Consider the following 22543-nt stretch of genomic DNA (forward strand, 5'->3'; position numbering starts at 1 on the left):
ACTCTTCCCAGATAATCCTATGCCTCAGTAGCCCCCTCCCAGGCTTTGTCTATCATCATGCTGCGGTCGTTTCCTTCATAGTACTCATCAAATTTCTAAATTAAACAATTATTTGATTGATTACTTGCTTAATCGCTGCTGCGCCCACTAGATTTTAATCTCTACTTGGGCATAAACCATGACTACTTTATATTCAAGGTATATCCAGACACATGGGAAGCATTCAGTGAGTATCTGCTGAATGAATGAATGAATGAATGAATGAATGAACGAATGTGCCATCATCAGGCGGCCTGCAGTCACTCTCGTACTGCTCCAATAAACCCTTTTAAAACAAAAGTCCAGCAACTAGCTGTCTGACTGTACAACATCTGTAACATGAGAAATGGGATCCACACAGCATCCCACACAGGTCCCTGAGGCAATGGGGTACTGCCCCTCAGACACCCTCTCGTACATGTGAGGTCATTTGCAAAGTTCACTTTGGTAACTTTCTCTCCTTCTCCCTGCTGCATGGGAATGACCACACAGGAAGCAACTGGTGCCTCCCTCCGGGTCTGGGGCCACGCGAGCATCTCTGTAGAATTTCCTCCCTGAAGGTGATCCTCTGGCCTGTCAAACTGGCACTTCCTAATGGCACTTGGCCTTGGAGGCACTATTAAAAATCCATCATGTGAACTCTAATTTAAAAGCCACATACAATATGCTCTCAAACAAACATTGAAAACTTTGAGTTCACTATGTTGAAAGGACCACAAGGGTCCACTCCTGCCAACTCAGTTTGTCTTGATCCTGCTGTGAAGTCAAATTCTCTGGCTGCAGATAAACATGTACATTTGCTTTCGGAACCACTGGGGTGTCACAGATCAGGGCAGTGGCCCCCCTGAGGCATCCAACACAGTCCTCAACCACCCATTTTCATACAGCTCTGCAGTCAAGACACATTAGTTGTCACCTGAATTGTGCCCATCTTGTCTCTGTTATATAACAAGCAAACTCCAAGGCACAGTCTGCATTTCATATGGGCCTCACAGCATTTACAAAGCTCTGGGAGTCAGGAAACCTGGCCTCAAGCATCAGCTCTGCAGATACAAGCTGCAGGAGGCTGGCAACTGATTCGTTATCCTGGAGCCTCCCATCATTTTTCTGGGAAAGCCCATGGCAATATCAGGCACTCATCGTTGTTGCAAGGATTGCAAGAGATCAAATGAAATCCAAAATACGATTATCAAACAATATGAGAAGCTATGTAGTATTAATAGGACTAAAATAAATTGATTGACTATAGCTGTTCGACCAATCAAAATCTAAGGACAGTACAGACACTAGTGTTTGCTTGCTCTGATAACCACAAATCAGGTGTGAGGTGGGGAAGATGTGCTCTGATTCTGCCTCAAGGCTGTGTATCTTGGAAAAGGAAGAACTATTGAAAAAGGAAAGAATACTCTTACATCTACCAGAAGGGCGGGTGGGGGGGGAATGGAAAAAAAACTCCTCCAAACACATTATTCAATATGCTACTGCTCTTCTTGAAGGGACCATAACCATTTTTCAAAAGAGATTACCCCTGTGAAACAAATTATGTCTCAAAATTTAGCACCAGGAAATGATTCTCTCATGAAGAATCAATAGCCTTCCTTGGATAAGACAATGGCCACTCTTACAAAACTTACCTTATTCTCCATAGTTGACTTAAAAAAGGGGTTAAAAAAAATAGGAGACATTAATCTTTTTTTTTTTTTCTTTCTTTTTTTGAGATGGAGTCTTGCTCTGTCGCCCAGGCTGGAGTGCAGTGGCACGATCTCGGTTCACTGAAAGCTCCACCTCCCGGGTTCAGGCAATTCTCCTGACTCAGCCTCCGGAGTAGCTGGGATTACAGGCGCGTGCCACCACACCCAGCTAATTTTTGTATTTTTAGTAGAGATGGGGTTTCACCATGTTGGCCAGGCTGGTCTTGAACTCCTGACCTCAGGTGATCCGTCCCCCTCAGCCTCCCAAAGTGCTCGGATTACAGGTGTCAGCCACCATGCCCAGCCAGATGTTAATCTTAATATTTTATTTAACCTAGTATACTTAATATATTAGCATGTTAACATGTAATCAATATAAAGCATTACTAATGAGACGATTTAGTTCTTTTTCTCATCTCGGTCTTCAAATACAGAGTGCATCTTATCATCGACAGCACATCTCAGTTTGAAGCAGCCATGTTTCAAGTGCTTAAGAGCCACATGGGCTAATGGCCACGGTGCTGGACTGTGCAGGTTTCAGTATTTTCTAAACCTTTACATCAGACTGAGAATGGAGTTGAGGCAGAGAGCCCAGGAAGCTTTGCCGTAATACAGGCTGGATAAATAGCAGCAGGAGTTAGTGGCAGCAGAACTATAGAGAACCGGATTTAACTGGATGTGACAGTGCTTAGGAAAGAAGAACACATTTATTGGGCAACTAGGATACCCAGGTACCATACTGACACCTTCACATGGCCTTAATTCACTCAGCTTTTACAATCCATCTGTGAGACTCCACTTAACAGAGAAGGGCACTGAGGTTCAAAGAGGTTAAGTGGCTTAGGTCCCACAGCTGTAAGAGAGGCACTGGAAATAACCCCAAGATTTCCGGCTTCAAATTGAATGTGCTTCTCTCAATATGGTAGCAAAGGCCTCCAAAATCGGATCCCTGTCGACCTCACCTTTCCAGCTTCATACCCTGGCATGGTCCAAACCACACCTTCTAATCCAGGAACACCACATGGGCAAAGCTGCTATGTGGCCTCACACTTCTCTGCCTTTCCACCTGCTGCCTCTTTTAACTGCTAGACTTTCCCACATCAACTCTGCTTTTCCCCATGGGGAGACTCTAAGTCAGTGGTTCTCAATAGGGGGTAATTTACCCCCAGGGGACATTTGGCAATGTGGAGACAATTTTGATTATTAAGACTGGGGAGTTGGCCGGGCGCAGTGGCTCATGCCTGTAATCCCAGCACTTTGGAAGGCTGAGGTGGGCAGAACACCTGAGATCAGGAGTTCGAGACCAGCCTGGCCAACACGGTGAAACCCCATCTCTACTAAAAAAATACAAAAATTAGCTGGTATGGTGGCACGTGCCTGTAATCCCAGCTACTCGGGAGGCTGAGGCAGGAGAGTCACTTGAACCCAGGAGGCGGAGGTTGCAGGGAGCCGAGATCACACCACTGCACTCCAGCCTGGGTGACAGAACAAGTCGCTGTCTTAAAAAAAAAAAAAAAAAAAAAAGACTCGGGAGGGTGGGATGCTACCAGCATCGGGTGGGTCAAGGTCAGGAATGCTAATGAACATCTTACAAGGCACAGGACAGTCCCACAACAAAGAAGGATTATGCCCCAAATGACAATAAGGCTGAGACTGAGAAACCCTGGTTTAAGGCAAGCACTTCTTCAGAGAGGACCCTTCCCTCACTGAAAGGTTCCAAGGATGTTTCAACCAAGCACATGCACAAAAGATGACCTGCAAATTCACTGTGGTCATCTTTATCTTTTCCTCCAGAGTCATCTCCCTTGGCTTGGGGAAGTGAAGTGCATTGATCTGCATCCCAACGAGTTTTCTTAATTTCCACCCTTTGTATTGTTCCACACAATCTGGATTGTGCTTTAAAAGGGCAGGAACTCAAGTTTAATTGAGCCACAGGCAGGCAGGTGGTGTGGACATTACTTCTAGCATAGAGATCTCTCTGGGGTGATACAGGTACAGAAGCAAATGGGAGGAAAGAATCGAGAGTAATCAAAATTTTCCACTTACAATATTAACCTCTTTCAACAATGCATTGCCAAAGAGATCTTTAATGCAAATTTATCTTTCCTGAGGATACACATTCTTCCCGGGGTCAGACTACAGCTTCAGGAAGGCTGATTTTTATGTTTTTCTTCTGAATGTTAAATCAGCCCTTAATCACATCCATGAGACTACCTATGAAGCCCTGCCTTGGAGTATTTCGATCTTTGTTCTGATTTTCATTCTGGAAACAGACGATGTAAGCAGGCAGGCCTCACATTTTCATTCTGCTTAAGCAAATACACATAAGCGTTTCACAAGGACCAATACTGGGAAATGCACTTCGGCATTCCTTAGTGTTGAAGGGTCCTGACTTGTCTAACGTGCAGTGTATTGTTCCTCGAAGTTCCAAGGCTTAGGGAGATTTCACACAAATATCTCTGGTGCCAAATGATAGACGGAAGACAGCTATTGCTTTACCTTTTCTCCACCCTTTGCCATTCACTACAGTCCACAAGGCACCTACTGACTGGGGTACATGCTAGGCCAGGTCCAGGGCTGGAGAATGGGGATGCAGAGATGGACAGGACATGGGCCCCTGCTCTTGAGGGGCCTCAAGAGAGTGTACAGGACAGTCAGGCAGACACAAACACCACAAACATGAACATAAGTCGGGAGCCAGGGACACATGATTCTCACGAAAAAATGAGCTGAGCCAGAAGATGGCACAATTTCAAAAGAGTGAGAAGGAGAGAGAAGTCACTCCTGGCAGAAAGAACCATTAGAAAAAATGAAAGGCTGGAACCACACAGTGTGGCAACCAACCACTCCTTCCAGAAGAAAAGGTACAGAGAACACTCAGATAATGGGACTGGGACAGGACTTGAATGCTCAGTGAAGGAGAATTTGAACTTCCTTCCACAGCCCCTAGGGAGCCACTCGAGATTTCCGAGCAGGAATGATGGGATCTGTGCTTAAGACAATCAATGGCCAGGCGTCGTGGCTCACACCTGTAATCCCAGCACTTCGGGAGGCTGAGATTGGATGATCCCTTGAGCCTAGGAGTTCAAGACCAGCCTGGGCTACAACATGAGACCTCATCTCTACATAAAAAGCATTTTTTAAATTAGCCAGGTGTGGTGCCACATGCCTGCAGTCCCAGCTACTTGAGAGGCCAAGGTGGAAGGATCTCTTGAGCCCAAGAGGTCAAGGCTGCAGTGAGCCATGATGGTACCACTGCACTCCAGTCTGGACAACAGAGAGGGAGGGAGGGGGAGGGGGAGGGGGAGGGGAAGGGGAAGGGGAAGGGAAGGCAGGCGAAGGGAAGGCAGGTGAAGGGAGGGAGGAAGGAAGGACTAATGACCTTGAAGCCGAGCACAAGAAGGCCTTGTTTAGGTGGAGGCCCAAAGGCCAATGTGAAACTTTCTTCTGAGATGCCCTGCTGGGTGCCCTCCCAACAGTCATGCCCCTGTTTTGAGGGGCTTTCCTTGTTAACACATTGCAGATTCAGTCACATACGGTAACACTATGCTGAGGAGTGGGGCCTCTAGCTGCAGGGGATAAACCATGACTGGTCTCATGCTTTAGAGCAACATCTCCTTTGCCCAGAATTGGTTCAGGGATGGCCTGTGACACAGTTCTAGTTATGAGGTGCAATGAAAGGAGAAGTCATCAAAGTGTCACCAAAGCCACTACAGGAGGAAGGGAGTCAGGAAAGAAATTCTTTTAGACAGATGGAAACATGAGTTGCCTCAGGTCATAGAAAAAGTCTCTATAAGGATAAAGCACAGGGACTCTTGATTCCAAGAACCTTGAAATGTACCGTGTGATGGTTTCCAACAGTAATGCCCTTTAACCCTTGTTTCAAGGTACCCCCCGATTTGAGCCACATAAATATCCTTGTAGTGAGATGGGCTTTTTCTTTTTATTGCAGCGAAATACACATAACATAAAATTAACCACTTTAACAAGTACAATTCATGGCATTTAGTACATTCACGATGTTGAGCAACCACTCCTTTATCTAATTCTAAAACATTTCCATCAATCTGAAAAAAAAACCAGTCACCTCCCATTTTCCCTTACTCCTCGTCCCTGGCAACCAACGTCTGCTTTCTGCCTCTATAGAGTTAGCAGCTCTGTATATTCCATGTACGTGGGATCATTCAACATATGGCCTTTTGTGTCTGGTTCCTCTCACTCAGCACCATGTGCCCAAGGTTTATCCGTGTGGTAGCGCATGTCAGCACAGCATCCTTTTTTTTTTTTTTTTTTTGAAAGAGTCTCGCTCTGTCGCCCAGACTGGAGTGCAGTGGTGCAATCTCGGCTCACTGCACCCTCCGCCTCCTGAGTTCAAGCAATTCTCCTGCCTCAGCCTCCCCAGTAGCTGGGATTACAGGCACCTGCCACCACGCCCAGCTGATTTTTGTATTTTTAGTAGAGATGGGGTTTCCCCATGTTGGCCAGGCTGGTCTCGAACTCTCGACCTCAGGTGATCCACCCACCTTGGCCTCCCCAAAGTGCTGGGATTACCAGCCTGAGCCACCGCACCCGGCCTAGCATCCTGTTTTACAGCTGATTAATAGTCCATTGCATGGATAGGCCACATTTTGTTTATCCATTCATCAGGTGATGCTATGTTTGGTATGCTTTTACTTTGGGCCACCATGAATAGTTTTGCTACAAACATTTGTGTGTAAGTACTTGTTTGAGAAGAATGCCTCTTCTTAAGGTTACCTAAATCTCTTCGCTCTGCATACATGGGATTTATCTTTGTTATTATTAATGATTCTAAATTTCTAGAACCTAGCACATAAGGAGCTCAAGGAATGGTGGTTATTTCATTATATATGTCTGGCTCTATGGTGGGTGCTTAATCCACCCCAAACTCCTAATATTTGTCTATCATTATTCCACCCATCATTGTACACATCAGACAACCACAGCTCAGGGTAGGTTAAATAATATGCCATACATTACACACAATAGTATGGAGCGGAACCAGGAAGTACCTAGCTTGTAATTTGGCACCCAGCAGCTCTACAGTGAGAAGTAATCAAGTTCCTAGTGACAATTTGATCATTTTAAAACAAAAGGCCAGGCATGGTAGCTCATGCCTGTAATCTCAGGACTCTGGGAGGCGGAGGTGGGTGGATCACCAGCAGTCAAGAGTTGGAGACCAGCCTGTCCAACATAGTGATACCCCATCTCTACTAAAAATACAAAAATAGCCAGATGTGGAGGTGTGGTGGCATGTGCCGTAATCCCAGTTACTTGGGAGGCTGAGGCAGCAGAATCACTTGAACCCGGGAGGCGGAGGTTGCAGTGAGCCAAGATCGCGTGACTGCACTCTGGCCTAGGCAACAAGAGCAAAACTCTGTCTCAAAAAAATTAAATTAAAAAAAAAAAAAAAAAAGAACTAGGGGGTGGTAAGAAGGTACAGTCTACTGTATCTTCCTCTCCTAATTCTACTTTCAGGGTATAGAATGCTCACTGGGCTATTGTATCAGTTTGCCAGGGCTGCTATAACAACAGTGCTACAAATTGGGTGGCTTAAAACAGCAGCAATTTGTCTCACAGTTCTGTGGGCTAGAAGTTCAAGATCATGGTGTGAACAGGGCATGCTCACTCTCAAGGCGCTGGGGAAAGATCTGTTCCAGGCCTCTCTCCTAGCTCCTGGTAGGACCTTAGCTTGTGGCAACACAACTCCAACCTTCACGCGACATTCTGCCTGTGTGCACATCTGTGTCCAAACTTCCCCTGTTACAAGGACACTGGTTATAATGGATTAAGGACCCAAGTGGCTCCAGTATGACCTCAACTAATTTCATCTGCAACAACCCAATTTCCACATAAGGTCACATTCTGAGGCACTGAGGGTTGGAACTTCAACATATGAATTCTGGAGAGAGAATTCAACCCATAACAGTTACCTGCACCATCGAGTAAAAGACATGAGTAAACCACTGTGAGACAGAGTCAAAAAGAGGCATTTCAGTTCCACGGGGTCAGTGATACCCAGTCCCCAGCAGCCCCTGTCGAAGAGCAGCGGGGCTGACTCCAGGCAACTGGAGGATGGACAGCACAGCCTTGACAGCTGCCACAGGCCTCAACATTCTGAATGGTGTGAAAGAAGCAGCATGAAGCCAAGCTTTAGGAAATCTCAGTCAGCAACTGACTCTGACCCTGATGAACACAGCCTCTCTGAATTTCAGCATCCAAATTAAAATAACTGTGGGTTCAGTAACTGATCTCTAACATCTAACACACAACATCTGCTTATCCATTCCAAAATCCATCAGGAGACATAAATCCCTCCTCTGCAGCAGTGCAAAACTATTTAGGGCTTAGAACAATTTCTTGCTTTCCTTGCTGCAGCTAAGAACTTTTAGCTAATGTTCTTGCAACCTTCAAAGTTACAGAGTAAGTCTCAGGCATCCCGGCCTCAATACAAAATCAAATTGTTCAAATACATCTCACTCACACAACACATCAGACAGATGTAGCACACAGAGTAAACACTCTGGTTAATAAGTGCTAGGTCATTAGTTGTGGGGCTGTCAGTAGAACCCAATAACTGTGATAGCACACAAAGCTGCCCCCGTCTTAGAAGTCAAGCTAAATGCTTTCCATTTTTATCACCCAATTCATAACCTTGTTGTCTGGCTTTAAGAATCAATAGCTTGGTGGTTTTGGTATCCAATAAATTTGTCTTAGTTTGGACGTTTTTCATTTCCCATGCCACTTGAAGAGAGCAAGGTACGGTAAATTGCTCTTCTCACAGCATTTGTTTTTCCAAATCTATAATTTCACACTGACGGCCAGGTGCAGTGGCTCACGCCTGTAATCCCAGCACTTTGGGAGGCCAAGATGGGTAGATCACCTGAGGTCAGGAGTTCAAGACCAGCCTGGCCAACATGGGGTGAAACCCTATCTCTACTAAAAATACAAAAATTAGCCAGGCATGGTGGTGGGTGCCTGTAATCCCAGCTATTCGGGAGGGTGAGGCAGGAGAATCACTTGAACCTGGGAGGTGGAGGTTGCAGTGAGCCAAGATTGCGCCACTGCATTCCAGCCTGGGCAACAGAACGAGACTCTGCCTTAAAAAAAAAATCACACTGACGTGTTCCAGAAACTAGTGAAAGCAAAGAGGAAAGAATGCAGACAGCAGAAGCCCCATCCAAAGACCAAGGCAGCTTCCAACTATGATCACTTAGGACAATTCACTGAACAAGTTCCATATGAGCAAATGTCAACTGGTCTACCCCAGGGTGACCCATCACTCACCTAGCAAATAATACTTATCTAGCACTTAGTATGTGCCAAACCCCGTGCTAAGTAATTTACGTAAGTGACCGCATTAGTCCATAAATGCCACTGCTTTATGCACACACACAAATAGATACACATAAGATATTTATTTCTATATTTAAATAGTACACTGATAAAAATAGAAAGCAATGCCAGCTCCGTGGATAACAGAAAGCAGCAAGAGACTGAAAGAACCGGCACATGGTAAAAGAAAGTCAATGTGTGTGTGTGTGTGTGTGTGTGTGTGTGTGTGTGTGTGTGTGTCTGTGTGTGTGTGTGTGTGTGTGTATATATATATATATATATATATATACACACACACACACACACACACACACACATACAGACAGACTCAAGATCACTGAATTTAAGCCTGAAAGAGAGCTTGGGGAGGAGGTAGTTCTCTAATACAATGTAAATTATCTGCATGGGGAAAATGAGGCTCATACAAAGAATTGGCATATCCAGAGTTAGCCAGAGGGCAAAGGATAGAATTAAGTCTGGAGTCGAGTTCTTGTTTTGGGTTCTGCTGTTTGTTTTATCCTCCTCCTTCTCAAATCAACTATTTTTTAAAATGTTGAAAGCACTAAAATATGGCAAGGTTCATGACTGCGAAGCATTTAAGACGGGAGGGAGAGTAACCCCTACCCTTTATGTCTCTCCCAGTCCAAATCCACAGAGACAGAACATGGTTATCAGGAGCTGGGAGAAGAGGAGAGTGGCAGTGACTGATAATGCATATGGGGTTTCTTTTGGGAGTGAGGAAAATGTTCTGGAATTAGTTGTGACAATCACACAACCTTGTGAAAATACTAAAAACCACTGAATTGCACATTATATGAATTGTACATTTTAAACACACATTTAAATGTGTTGTTGTTTTTTTACATCAGTGACACAAGAACAATGAAGAGTCAGGGCTTCATCACACAGATTAGCCACTACCAAAATAAAGAATCAAATTGGGCCGGGCGTGGTGGCTCATGCATGTAATCCCAGCACTTTGGGAGGCCGAGGCGGGCGCATCACGAGGTCAGGAGATCGAGACCATCCTGGCTAACATGGTGAAACCCCATCTCTACTAAAAATACAAAAATTAGCTGGGCACGGTGGTGCGTGCCTGTAATCCCAGCTACTCGGGAGGCTGAGGCAGGAGAATCACTTGAACCTGGGAGGTGGAGGTTGCAGTGAGCCAACATCACGCCACTGCACTCCAGCCTGGCAACAGAGTGAGACTCCGCCTCCCAAAAAACAAAACCAAACAAAAAACAGAATCAAGTTTAAAAAAAAGAGAGAGAGAGGGAGTGTTCCACTCATCACACCCTTATTTTTCCTGAGACATTTCCAGACCATAGCGTGTCAGGCCATACACTGCAGTGCTTCAGCCTGATTTAATCAGCACTGTAATGCTGTGACACAAATGCTATGGTACTCAATTTACAGACGAAAAGACTAAGTATCCAAAAGGTCAGGAGATTCCCTCAAGATGATATAAAGGGCCAAAAGCTTGTCTTCTAGGTCTCCTATCACAGCACTTAGCAAAACATGTTAATCCACTGGATCTGCTTCTCTCTTATCAGAGTGATGAGAGTCCCTTTGAGCACTATGTTTCTTCAGAAAAAAAAAAAAAAAAATTGCAAGAGCAGTTTGAGATTATAGCCAAATCATGGGAAAAGGGACTAGAAGGCTGAGATATTTAAAAATTTGTTTGGGAGGCTGAGGCGGTGGATTATCTGAGGTCAGGAGTTGGAGATCGGCCTGGCCAATGTGGCAAAACCCCATCTCTACTAAAAATGCAAAAATTAGCTGGGCATGGTGGCAGGCGCCTGTAATCCCAGCTACTTGGGAGGCTGTGGCAACAGAATCGCTTGAACCTCGGAAGCGGAGGTTGCAGTGAGCTGAGATCATGCTATTTCACTCCAGCCTGGGCAACAGAGCGAAACTCCATCTCAAAACACACAAATTTGTATGGAGAGTTATCAAGAAAGGAAGAAGAGGTGTGTACTAAAAGTACTCTCCAGACAGAAGAGCAGTGTTTTGTTGTTATTGTTGTTGTTGTTGATTTAATCAAACAAGTATCCATTGTGGCCTACTATATATGAGAAATTGCTTGCAACCCAGCCAAGGATATGGTCTCAGGACAAGAGAATGGCAGTGCTGGTGCCACTGCATGATTCTGACAATCACTGAGGCAGAACAGGCTCTAACTTCCCTGGTGGTTATTGACCACCAGGCTCTACTGGAAGTAGTGGGCGGTAGAGGGAGATTAGAGTGGTCTTTCACCAATGGGCTCTAAAGAGGACCTATGTGTTTAAAAGGAGCTTCCAAGTTGGTAAAGCCAATCAATTCTGAATCACTAAGACAATCTCTCTCTTTCTTCTTTTTCCCCTTTTAGTGCATGGCAGATCCAAGATTACCTCCAATCCATCCTTCAGAGACCTCCTCTTTGGTAAAATCAACTCGGACTCCTCTGAGCTCTCACTAGACTCTGCTTAATTAGAATGCCTTTTCGTTTCGTTTTGTTTAACAACTGCAACAATTGCTCTCTGCTAATGAATAAACCAATAACATTACGACTTGCAGTAGTATTTTCTATCATATACTGAGCAGTATCTTTCTGCAATGCCAAGCTCTACATACATGAGTGCTTCACATATGTTGTCTTACTAAAATCTAACCCTGTAAATTAGGTAATACTATCCCCAATGTATAGAAGAGGAAATAAAGCAATTTGCTCAAAGTCACAAGCCAGTAAATGATGGAACAAAAATATAAACCCAGCAATCTAACTCCAGAATGTCTTTATTTGTCACCATATGGCCTGTGTATAGCGTGGGAGCTCCTGGAAGTTAACTAAAGAACTACTAACTTCTCGCTTAAATTTGAGGGAGCAAAAATGGAAGGTAAGGATTTCTAGTGCCCTAATTCACTTTTTAAACCAGTTCAGAGTTTAGGTGCTCCAGTGCAAGATCAATAATGTATTGAAAAGTTAAAATAAAGTGGCATTCTACCCTCAAAGAAGTCTGTCCTGCTTTCAGGAGACAGTTACAGGTACTAACATGCACAAAATGAATCTTTATTTATATATACACACACAGAGTTTATATTTGTACATAAACAATACGTATACCGTATATTCATACAGTATGTATACTGTATAGTATATATACATACACACATACACATATGTATATACACATATGTGTATAATGTACACACATAGACACAGTTTATATTTGTACATATTTATACTATATTTGTACAGCATATATACTGTATATTATATATGTGTGTATATACATATAGGTATACACACACGTGTATACATATGTGTATGTGTATATGCATGTGTATACATACATATGTGTATATATGCATATGTGCATGTGTATATATGCATATATACATGGGCATATGTGTATATATACGTATATATGTGTATATATATACACACACACACCCCACTTAAGTTAGTCATCCATTTTACGAATTAGAAAACTGAAGTATTCAGATGTTACACAACTCATAAAGTTACTTGATGAGTAACGGGTGAACAGTATCTCACCCCAGGCCTGCCTGTTTCACATCCCGCACTCTTTCTAACACCCTAACCAATTAATACCAGAGTGGCTAGTGTGAATCAGCTACCCTAGGCTAACAATGCACAACATGAAAGGAATCAAGACAGGAAGAAACCCAGTGCCTGGTTTCTACAGACCTCTGACAAGTTTAAAAAAGAAACAAACAAAACTGTAAAACCCATGTGTAGTGATCACAGGGACAATTGGACGGGAAAAAAACATAATTTGTTCGTTTACAAATACTTTTAAGCTGTTTGTCAAACAAAATGAGTTTGTCTGCCAGATGAGATCTCAATTTTCTAAGTTCATTAGCAGCTGATGAACAGAAAGGGTCACCTGGTGATTTCATAATTTGGCCCTGAATCTTGTCAAAGCCACTTAAAAAAAAAAATTCCAAGCTGTCAAGAGAGAAAGGAAATGCCATTTTATCTAATTTGTGCACTATTTCTGTGCAAACAAGGGGTAGATATTTAGACATGCTGTATTAAGTTGCCACAAGCAGGGCAGGGTGGTAAAAAAATAAAAAGGAGACGCGGCAGGACTGTTTAAAATGCACAGTATCAGAAGCCATAGGCAGCACTAAATTGCCTGGAGGCCAAGTCTGACAGCATTTTTATTATTTTTATTTTTTTAATCCTGTAGGTAGCAAAAACATGCTTCTAAATTACAAAAATTCCTCAAGAAGTCCATTGTCTTTTGGGCATAAGTAGGGCACAGTATTCAAGTGCTGGGAAGACAGGGAAGGTGGCTTTCAAAGTTCTAATAAGGCCCTTGTTAGAAGAAAAAGGCTCTTATTTTTACTATACATTCATTTTACACTGCAAAGGAGCATCTAAGTTCTTATTCAAGCATATTAATTGGAAAAAAGCGTCCCCAATATATTCTCTCCAAATTGCTCCACCAGGAGCTATCAAGGTGAGATTCAATATTGCTACTCTCAGCCAAAAGGCACTTCTCTTTTGAGGAATTAATTAGATTTGGTCCCTGGAATTCCATCTCAGCCTCTCCAAAGCTGAGAGAGGTTACCTGGGAAAGGGTGGACTCTTCTCTCCAAGAGATAGGAAACAGTACAAAATATTCCAACCTTATAAAGAGGTGCCCCAGAAGGAGGCTGGGGACCTCTCTCTCTCCCTACTCCCTCCAGAGGGTCTCTGAGAATTCTCCTCCCTTCAGAGCCTCCCCTCCTGAGGGGGTCCCTTGGCATTTCCCTCAGGTCTCACTCAGCTTAATTCTCACATCCTCGAAGAGCCTTCCTCAGTACCAAATACCTGTTCTGCTTATAACACCATTACAACTTAACAGTAAGATAGGCTGGGCACAGTGGCTCACGCCTGTAATCCCAGCACTTTGGGAGGCCAAGGTGGGCGGATCACCAGGTCAGGAGATCGAGACCAGCATGGCCAATATAGTGAAACTCTGTCTCTACTAAAAAATACAAAAATTAGTCAGGCATCGTGGCGCCTGCGTGTAGTCCCAGCTACTCGGGAGGCTGAGGCAGGAGAATCACTGGAATCTGGGAAGCGGAGGTTGCAGTGAGGCGAGATTGTGCCACTGTGCTCCAGCCTGGGTGACAGAGCGAGACTCCATCTCAAAAAAAAAAAAAAAAGTAAGATAATGGTACACACACACTGTAATGGGTCTTCCCTCTCAGAATGTTTTGCTTCATTCCAAGTTAAGTGAACGGCATGCTCTACTTCCACCTAACAGCTGGTATTATCTTCTACCCAATTTTAAGCAGGAACTAGAGAAGATCTTTGAGACTTCTGATTTGCTGGTTAACCTAAACCTCTGGAGAAGCACTGGAGAGGCAAGTTTTACAGAATATGGGGCACTAGTTAGACTGGTGACCTTATTCCCAGTGGTGATGTTATTGTCCATGGCAATAAGTGAGTGCACTGATCAGGACATTTTCCCTACGCTCCTCCTAACAAGACAGGATCTTCATGGGTGATATCTCAATATTGTTCTGAAACAGCTTTTAATTTCCAGAATTTCAGATTTCCACATTTGACACCTGATATAAAATAATATTTCAAAAGCAAATAAAGGTGATTTTATGACCAGTCCTGCCTCCAAACTATCTTCCTTCCAAGTCAACTCCAAAGTCTTCTTCCAGACCCCATTCACCGCAGGCTTCCTGCATGAAGCCCTTCCCAATATGTTGCACTCAGCTCAATCAGAATGAGAAAAATCAAATATTTAAGTCAGCCTTAAAAATCTTCATCTCTCAGTTCAAAAGGACTTAGTGAGAAAGTTACCCCCTCCCTTGACAATTCTTCTAATGCATTCCAGGCAAGTCTCAATACACTGTTACTGTGTCCTTACAGCCCTTCAACACTTGGTAAGAAGGAACTGAGAGTTTCCATTCAGATAGCTTTTGGCTAGTAGCAGCATCTAGCTAGACTTGAACATGGTTTAGTTTCTTTGGTTCCCTGCTATTTATAGAGAATGACATAAACTTCTTAATATCTTAAATGTATTTAAGTAAATAACAAGGTCTTAAGAAGATGTGGCCAAACACTATAAAGGGATATGAGCAGGACAGAGTTCATGAAACCCTGCCCAGTAAAGTCCAGGAGGCCAGGGACCAAGCATCCAGCTGGTTCTCAGCTATGTCCACCATACTTGGTATTATTTGTTGGCTGTGTCCTCAACCAAATCTTACCTTGAATTGTAATAATCCCCACATGTCACAGGCAGGGCCAGGTGGAGATAACTGAATCATGGGGTCAGTTTTCCCCATACTGTTCTCATGGTAGTGAATAAGTTTCATGAGATCTGATGGTTTCATAAAAAAGGGTGTTCCCCTGCACAAGTTTTCTTGCCCACTGCCATGTAAGACGTGCCTTTGCTTCTCCTTTGCCTTCCCAGCCATGTGTAATTGTGAGTCCATTAAACTTATTTCCCTTATAAATTACCCAGTCTTGGGTGTATCTTTATTAGCAGTGTGAGAACAGATGAATACAGTTAATTGGTATCAGAAGTGGGGTGCTGCAATAAAGACACCCAAAAATGTGGAAAGAACTTTGGAACTGAGTAACAGGTAGAGGTTGGAACAGTTTGGAGGGCTCAAAAGAGGACAGGAAGATGTGGGAAAGTTTTGAACTTCCTAGAGACTTGTTGCATGGCTTGGACCAAAATGCTGATAGTGATATGGACAATGAAGTCCAGGGTGAGGTGGTCTCAGATGGAGATAAAGAACTTCTTGGGAACTGGAATAAAGGTGACTCTTGCTAGGTTTTAGCAAAAAGACTGGTGACATTTTGCCCCTGCCCTAGAGATTTGTAGAAACTCGAACTTGAGAGAGATGATTGACAGAGATGATTTAGGGCATCTGGCAGAAGAAATTTCTAAACAGCAGTGTTCAAGAGGTGACTTGGGTGTTGCTAAAAGCATTCAGTTTTAAGTATTCACAAAGATATGGTTTGGAATTGGAACTTACGTTTAAAAGAGAAGCAAAGCATAAAAGTTTTGAAAATGTGCAGCCTGATATGCAATAGAAGAGAAAAACCCATTTTCTGAGAAGAAATTCAAGCCTGCTGCATAAACTTGCATAAGTAATGAGGAGCCAAATGTTAATTGTCAAGACAATGAGGAAAACGTCTCCAGGGCATGTCAAAGGTCTTCACAGCAGCCCCTCACATCACAGGCTTGGAGGCCTAGGAGGAAAAAATGGTTTCGTGGGTTGGGCCCAGGGCCTTGCTGCTTTCTGCAGTCTCAGGACTTGGTGCCCTGTGTCCCAGCCGTGGCTAAGAGGAGCCAACATAGAGCTCAGGCCATTGCTTCAGAGGGTGCAAGGCTGAAGCCTTGGTGGCTTCCACATGCTGTTGGGCCTGGGGGTAAAGAGAAGTCAATAATTGAGATTTGGGAACCCCTGCCTGGATTTCAGAGGATGTATGGAAATGCCTGGATGTCCAGGCAGATGTCTGCTACAGGGGCAGAGCCCTCACAGAGAAGCTCTGCTAGGACAGTGTGGAATGGAAATCTGGGGTTGGATCCCCCACACAGAGTGCCCACTGGGGCACTGCCTAGTGGAGCTGTGAGAAGAGGGCCACTGTCCTTTAGACCCTAGAATGACAGATCCAGCAACAGCTTGCACCAAGCCTCAGGCACTCAACACCAGCCTGTGAAAGCAGCCAGGATGAGGGCTGTACCCTGCAAAGCCACAGGGGCAGAGCTACCCAACTCCATGGGAGCCCACCTCTTGCATCAGCATGACCTAGAGGATGTGAGACATGGAATGAAAGGAAATCACTTTGGAGCTTTAAGATTTAACTGCCCCATAGGATTTTTACACAGGGCCTGTAGTTCCTTCATTTTCGCCAATGTCTCCAATTTGGAATGGGTATTTTTACCCAAGCCCTGTACTCGCATTGTATCTAGGAAGTAACTAACTTGGTTTTGATTTTACAGGCTTATAGGTGGAAGAGACTTGCCTTGTCTCAGATGAGACTTTGGACTGCGGACTTTTGAGTTAATGCTGAAATGTGTTGAGACTTTGGGGGACTGTTGGGAAGGCACAATTGGTTTTGAAATGAGAGAACACGAGATTTGGGAAGGGCCAAGGGCAGAATGATATGGTTTGGCTGTGTCCCCAAAACTCCCCTTGAATTGTAATAATCCCCACATGTCAAGGGCAGGGCTAGCTGGAGATAAATGAATCATGGGGGTTTCCCCCATACTGTTTTCATGGTAGTGAGTAAGTCTTATGAGATCTGAGAATTTTATAAATGGGAGTTCCCCTGCACAATCTCTCTTTCCTGCCACCATGTAAGACATGACTTTGCTGGTCATTCACCTTCTGCCATGATTGTGAGGCCTGCCCAGCCATGTGAACTGTGTGAGTCCATTAAACTTTTTCCTTTATAAATTACCCACTGTCCAGTATGTATTTATTAGCAGCGTGAGAACATGCTAATACACCTGGCATAGCAACTGACATCCAGTAGCCCCTCAATAACTATTGTGAAGGGAAACTGGCCTACACTGAATCATCCAAGGATACAACAGGAATTTAAACCAATATTTTTTTTCTCTAAGTCCAAAATATTATTAACTCTAGAACTCTACACTCAACTACTTCAAAAGCCAATATATATTTGTTAAGTGAATAAAAGAAAACTAAGATGGTTCTTTTCCTTGAGGTATTTATACCTCAACAGAAATACTTACAATTCATACTGCTCAGAGATTTCCATCTATCTTTTTGCCTTCAGATATATGATGAAAGACCAGGCTATGCCTCTCCGGAAGCTGACCAAAGTTTAAGTGTATCTTACCTGTCACAAAGATTGAAAAACTCCTCAACCAGAGCATCTACTAATCTGACATGCCAACTTCTCAAGTTCTGCAAAATATAAGATATAACTGACAGGGACATCTAAAAGCTCTTTTGAATTTTGTTTTCACAGCAATACATACCCAGAATATTTATTTAGATAACTTCAGAAGTTTCAATCCTCTTTTTATTTTGTTTTTGCTTTAAAAGGCCCACAAGCACATATCCTTTCAAGGTGAACACCAGGTAAATTCTACCAAAAACAACGGCAGTAACTTTTCATTTTACCTACCACAAACACAGATTTCTTAAGAGAACATAAAGGATAGATGGTCTGTTTTATAACTTGTACTAGTTAAAAAGAAAAGCCTTCTAAATGAAGAATGAAAACTTTATAAGTAAATGAGAAAAGCTCATGAGTGAGATAAATCGTTAAAATTAAAATGTCTTTGTGCTGTACACTGGAAAGGCTGTAGCCACCTTTAAACTTTCCCCAGGCAGTTTAGGAACGGTGAGCATGTCTGCGCAGTATCATTATGGCTGGCCAAAAAAATTAAAAAAGAAGAACAAAGAGCAGTCTGAAGAATTAAAAAAGCATGATCCTTTGGGGCCATATACCCTAGCAGTAAACTTTTCTGCACAACTCAGTAATTTCCATGTATTACAATACGGCACAAAGGGGAACTGAGTCATATTACAAAAAAAAATTAATTATTTTCAGTCTTTTCTGTTTGCAAAGGAAGAAAAATACTAGTTTAGAAAATTTTCCACAAAATCATTATGCCTCTTTGGTTTCATTTTGTGTTTAGACATGTTGCTGCCCAAAGGGAAAAGTGCCACTTCGTCTGAAAATTCATTTGTATGGAATATCTCACTGCTAACAATGCCTTATCATTAGGTTATCGGGCATTTTATGGATAAACTTCTGTTGGAAAAATGCTGCTAAAGGGCAGAGATTATTATATAGAACTCATTATAGACTTTCATTATGGAAGCCAAGCCAAAGGCTTACTACTTCTATTACCATCAGCACTAGTGCTACTACTATTACTGCCAGCATTAGTACCACTGCTACTCATATTACTACTCACAACTACCACCATCATCCTAGGAAGAATACTCTAAGTCTTGCGTCCAAGAGAAAAATAAATTTTTTTGTGTCTTATTTGTGAAGTGCATACTGCATGCTAAGATAGGCACTTGATTACATTACCTCGTTTACTACTCACAACAGCCCCAAAGGGTAGGCTTTTTTATTATCTGTTCCCTTTTCTATGTGAGAAATAGATGCCCAGAGAGCCTAAATGCAGAGCCTCAGAGTCCAGGAGCACTTAGCAGCAGAACCAGTGTTCAGACTCAGAGACGTCAATTCTGTAAAACAGAATGCACTATGGCCACAGACACCTTAGGATTATACTTGTTTGGAAGTGACAGGCTTTGGCTGTGTCCCCACTCAAATCTCATCTTGAATTGTAGTTCCCATAATCCCCACATGTCATGGGAGGGACCTGTTAGGAGGTAATCGAATCACAGGGGGTGGTTACCCCCATGCTATTCTCGTGATAATGAGTGTGTCTCAGGAGTTCTGATGGTTTTACAAGTGTCTGGCATTTTCCCTGCTGGTACTTCTCCTTGCTCCTGCCATGTAAAGAAGGATGTGCTTGCTTCCCCTTCCATCATGACTGTAAGTTTCCTGAAGCCTCCCCAATGATGCTGAACTGTGAATCAATTAAACCTCTTTCCTTTAGAAACTGCACAGTCTGGGGTATGTCTTTATTAGCAGCGTGAGAATGAACTAACACAGGAGGGCAAGGTCTAACCAGGAAAATCTGTTACTAGGAAACCCCTAAGAGGGCAGGATATTGGGGAATCAGAAAATAATGAGGCATCTTTCATTCCCTAAAGACAACGTTACAAACCAGAATAATCAAGTCACATATTCAAAACAAAAAAACAAAGCACAGAAGCAAAAAAACACAAGTTTTGAAACTCTTCCTCCATAGGAAATATAGGCGTTCCCAAGCCCTCACCTAGTAGCATCCACACCCTCCTTTCTCTCCCCCATTCTTAGCCAAGATTTTCAAATTACTCAGGAGAAAACAGACTCCCTTTCTCACTGTCTTCAGGGACTTCCCCAAAACCCCACCCATGGGAAAAAGAAAGGAGAAGGTGGGGCCAGGGGAGGGGCTAAAGAAGACACTGACATTGGGCACCTCCTCTAGACCAAGTACCATCTCCTTTAATATCCACAAACAGCTTTCCACCCAAACAGCGAAAGCCGCTGAGCGTGCCCGGAGGAGGAGACGGAGGCAGGAAGTTCCACGACTGGCCATGCTGCAGCGAGCAGTGCCATGAAGATTTATGAGATGTTTACCACACTCCTACAGCATTGCACAGGTAAGTGTTCAATGTGGCATTATTATTCACATTAGCAATCCAAAGAAGAGCTGAAAAACATGTTCTGAAACTTTAAAATGTCAGTTTCTCTCTCATCACCCTGGATCACAACAGGGCTGTCAATTTTAAAAATATCACGGCTGGAGGAGAAAAGGAAACAGCCAACCCACATCTGATAAAAGATACTAGACTTTTCCAGGCTTCAACAAGGAAGGACAAAATCAGTTTCCGCTCCCACCTGGCATACATAATGCCCACCAGGACTGAGTGGAAGATAATCCTCCGAAACAAGGAGCAGCAGCTTCCAACAGCTCCCCCATGTTTACTGAAATTAGGACTTAACTGTAGTTTTATTTATTGCAAATCCATTTAGGAAATAAAAGGTTCAAATGTCCAATTCCCACTCCCAAACCTGAAACCTGGCACAGGCTGTGAGAAGTGAGGAATATTGCTTCTTTTCTCAGGAGAACAGCTTTTATTCCAGAATACAGATAGCTACTGTCACTTCCAGAGTCCCTCCTACCTCCCGCAAGAACACAGGAAAAATCCTTCTCCCTAAATAGAACTTTTTTCAGCTCCTCTCTTAAGCTATGTGGTATGTGTAGCTTCATCACTGCAGATCTCTGCTTTCTCAAATAAGGCAAGCACCCCCCAACTTTTTTTTTCATAAGAATCTGTCCTCTTATTGCCTCTCTGTCATAATCATACAAAAAGGGGGTGGTGTGAGAATCTCTTGCTTTCATGCAAATGGATCTAAAAATAAAAGAAAACTAATAAAGAAGGAATTGATAACCGTAATTTTTTTTTCCAAAAGAATATATTTTCATTTGCAAGTTTTCCATAGGGCCTCTGTCTCCTACAACTGCAGGGAAAATAAAGTTTATTAATGTTGAGGGGAAAACAGGGCCTGTATATTGTAAGGCTGCAAGCATGAAGATGGTAAGTTTACGCTAGATGGGATGCCCAACCCCCAAACTCACATATCCAAAAGCTTCCCAGGACCACATTCAAGTCCGCGATGTATGTAGTTGGGCCCCACATGTCTGTGCATGCAATTTGTGAATAATTTGCAAATGCTGGTGGAGACTGTGCAGCTGTCTTTTCCCAAACACTAGACTACAAAAGATGGTGTCGGAGTCTGATTCTTCTCAGGAGGGAGGGAAGAAAGAAGGGAACCCTGAGATCGCCCAGACACCACCAATCCCAGGTGGGCCCCAAGGGTTCAGGCTGGGGCATGGAGTACCTCTGCCCACAGAACTTGTTTTTAAAGCCAGAACTGCTCTCAAAGAGGAGCAAGAAGGCAGCAAATACCAGGAGCTAGGCAACTGTCAGGGTGAAGAGCCTGGCCTCTTCAGACAGACAGACCAGAGTTCCAACCCCAGTCTATCCTTTTACTGCTGTGTGGTCTTGGACAAGCGGCACAAATTCTCTAAACTCAGTTTTCTTATCCATCCAGAAACCACAGACTCATTTCCTCAAAGTGGGAAAATTTCTTTCTTTTCTTTTTGAGACAGAGTCTCGCTCTGTCGCCTAGGCTGGAGCGCAGTGGCACGATCTCGGCTCACTGCAACCTCTGCCTCCCGGGTTCAAGCAATTCTCCTGCCTCAGCCTCCCAAGTAGCTGGGATTACAGGCACATGCCACCACACCCAGTTGATTTTTATATTTTTAGTAGAGTTAAGGTTTCACCATATTGGCCAGGCTGATCTTGAACTCCTGATCTCAGGTGATCCGTCCGCCTCCGCCTCCCAAAGTGCTGGGATTACTGTCGTGAGCCACCGTGCCTGGCCTTACAATGGGACAATTTCAAGAGTAAAAAGGAACACTATTCATATAAAATGAGGCTAAACTCCCTCAGAGGATGCTTGAAGTGAGACTGCGTAAGCATTGTTTTCCTTTATCTTTAGCATGTCATAGGACTCAATGAATGGTAAGAGTTGTTGCTGATCCTATTTTAAGAGAACTAGTCTTTAAAGAGTTTTGAATTCAGTCTCCGTCTTTGTAAACTGTGTAATCTGGTATAAATTAATCCTAAAACTCAATTTCATCTAAAAAGTAGGAGTAGGATAAATACAGTAACAAGTTGTAGGGCTGCTGAAAGCTCAGCATGGGAGAATTTAAGTACTTAGCACTTAGCACAATTGCTGGTATACAGTAAGTATTTCATTAACAGCCATAATAATTACTACCACTACTTACTTATATGTAGGTTTACAGAGACGCAACTAA

At 43.3% G+C, this 22543-nt stretch overlaps 1 protein-coding gene across 5 annotated transcripts in view; it reads right to left on the reverse strand.

Moving 5' to 3' along the window:
* Nucleotides 1-22543, reverse strand: part of LARGE1 (LARGE xylosyl- and glucuronyltransferase 1) — a 769194-nt gene that overhangs the window by 619632 nt on the left and 127019 nt on the right. The window contains exon 1 of one of the 5 annotated variants that reach the window (XM_063722905.1): nt 17920-17938. The exons of the other annotated variants lie outside the window; for them this stretch is intronic. The gene's annotated coding sequence lies outside the window, so the exon portion shown is untranslated. Of the gene's footprint in view, nt 1-17919; nt 17939-22543 lie in introns of those variants that run through there. 5 annotated transcript variants of the gene reach the window in all.

The sequence above is a fragment of the Pongo abelii genome, chromosome 23, assembly GCF_028885655.2.
Source record: "Pongo abelii isolate AG06213 chromosome 23, NHGRI_mPonAbe1-v2.0_pri, whole genome shotgun sequence".
In the NCBI taxonomy this organism is placed as follows: Eukaryota; Metazoa; Chordata; class Mammalia; order Primates; family Hominidae; genus Pongo; species Pongo abelii.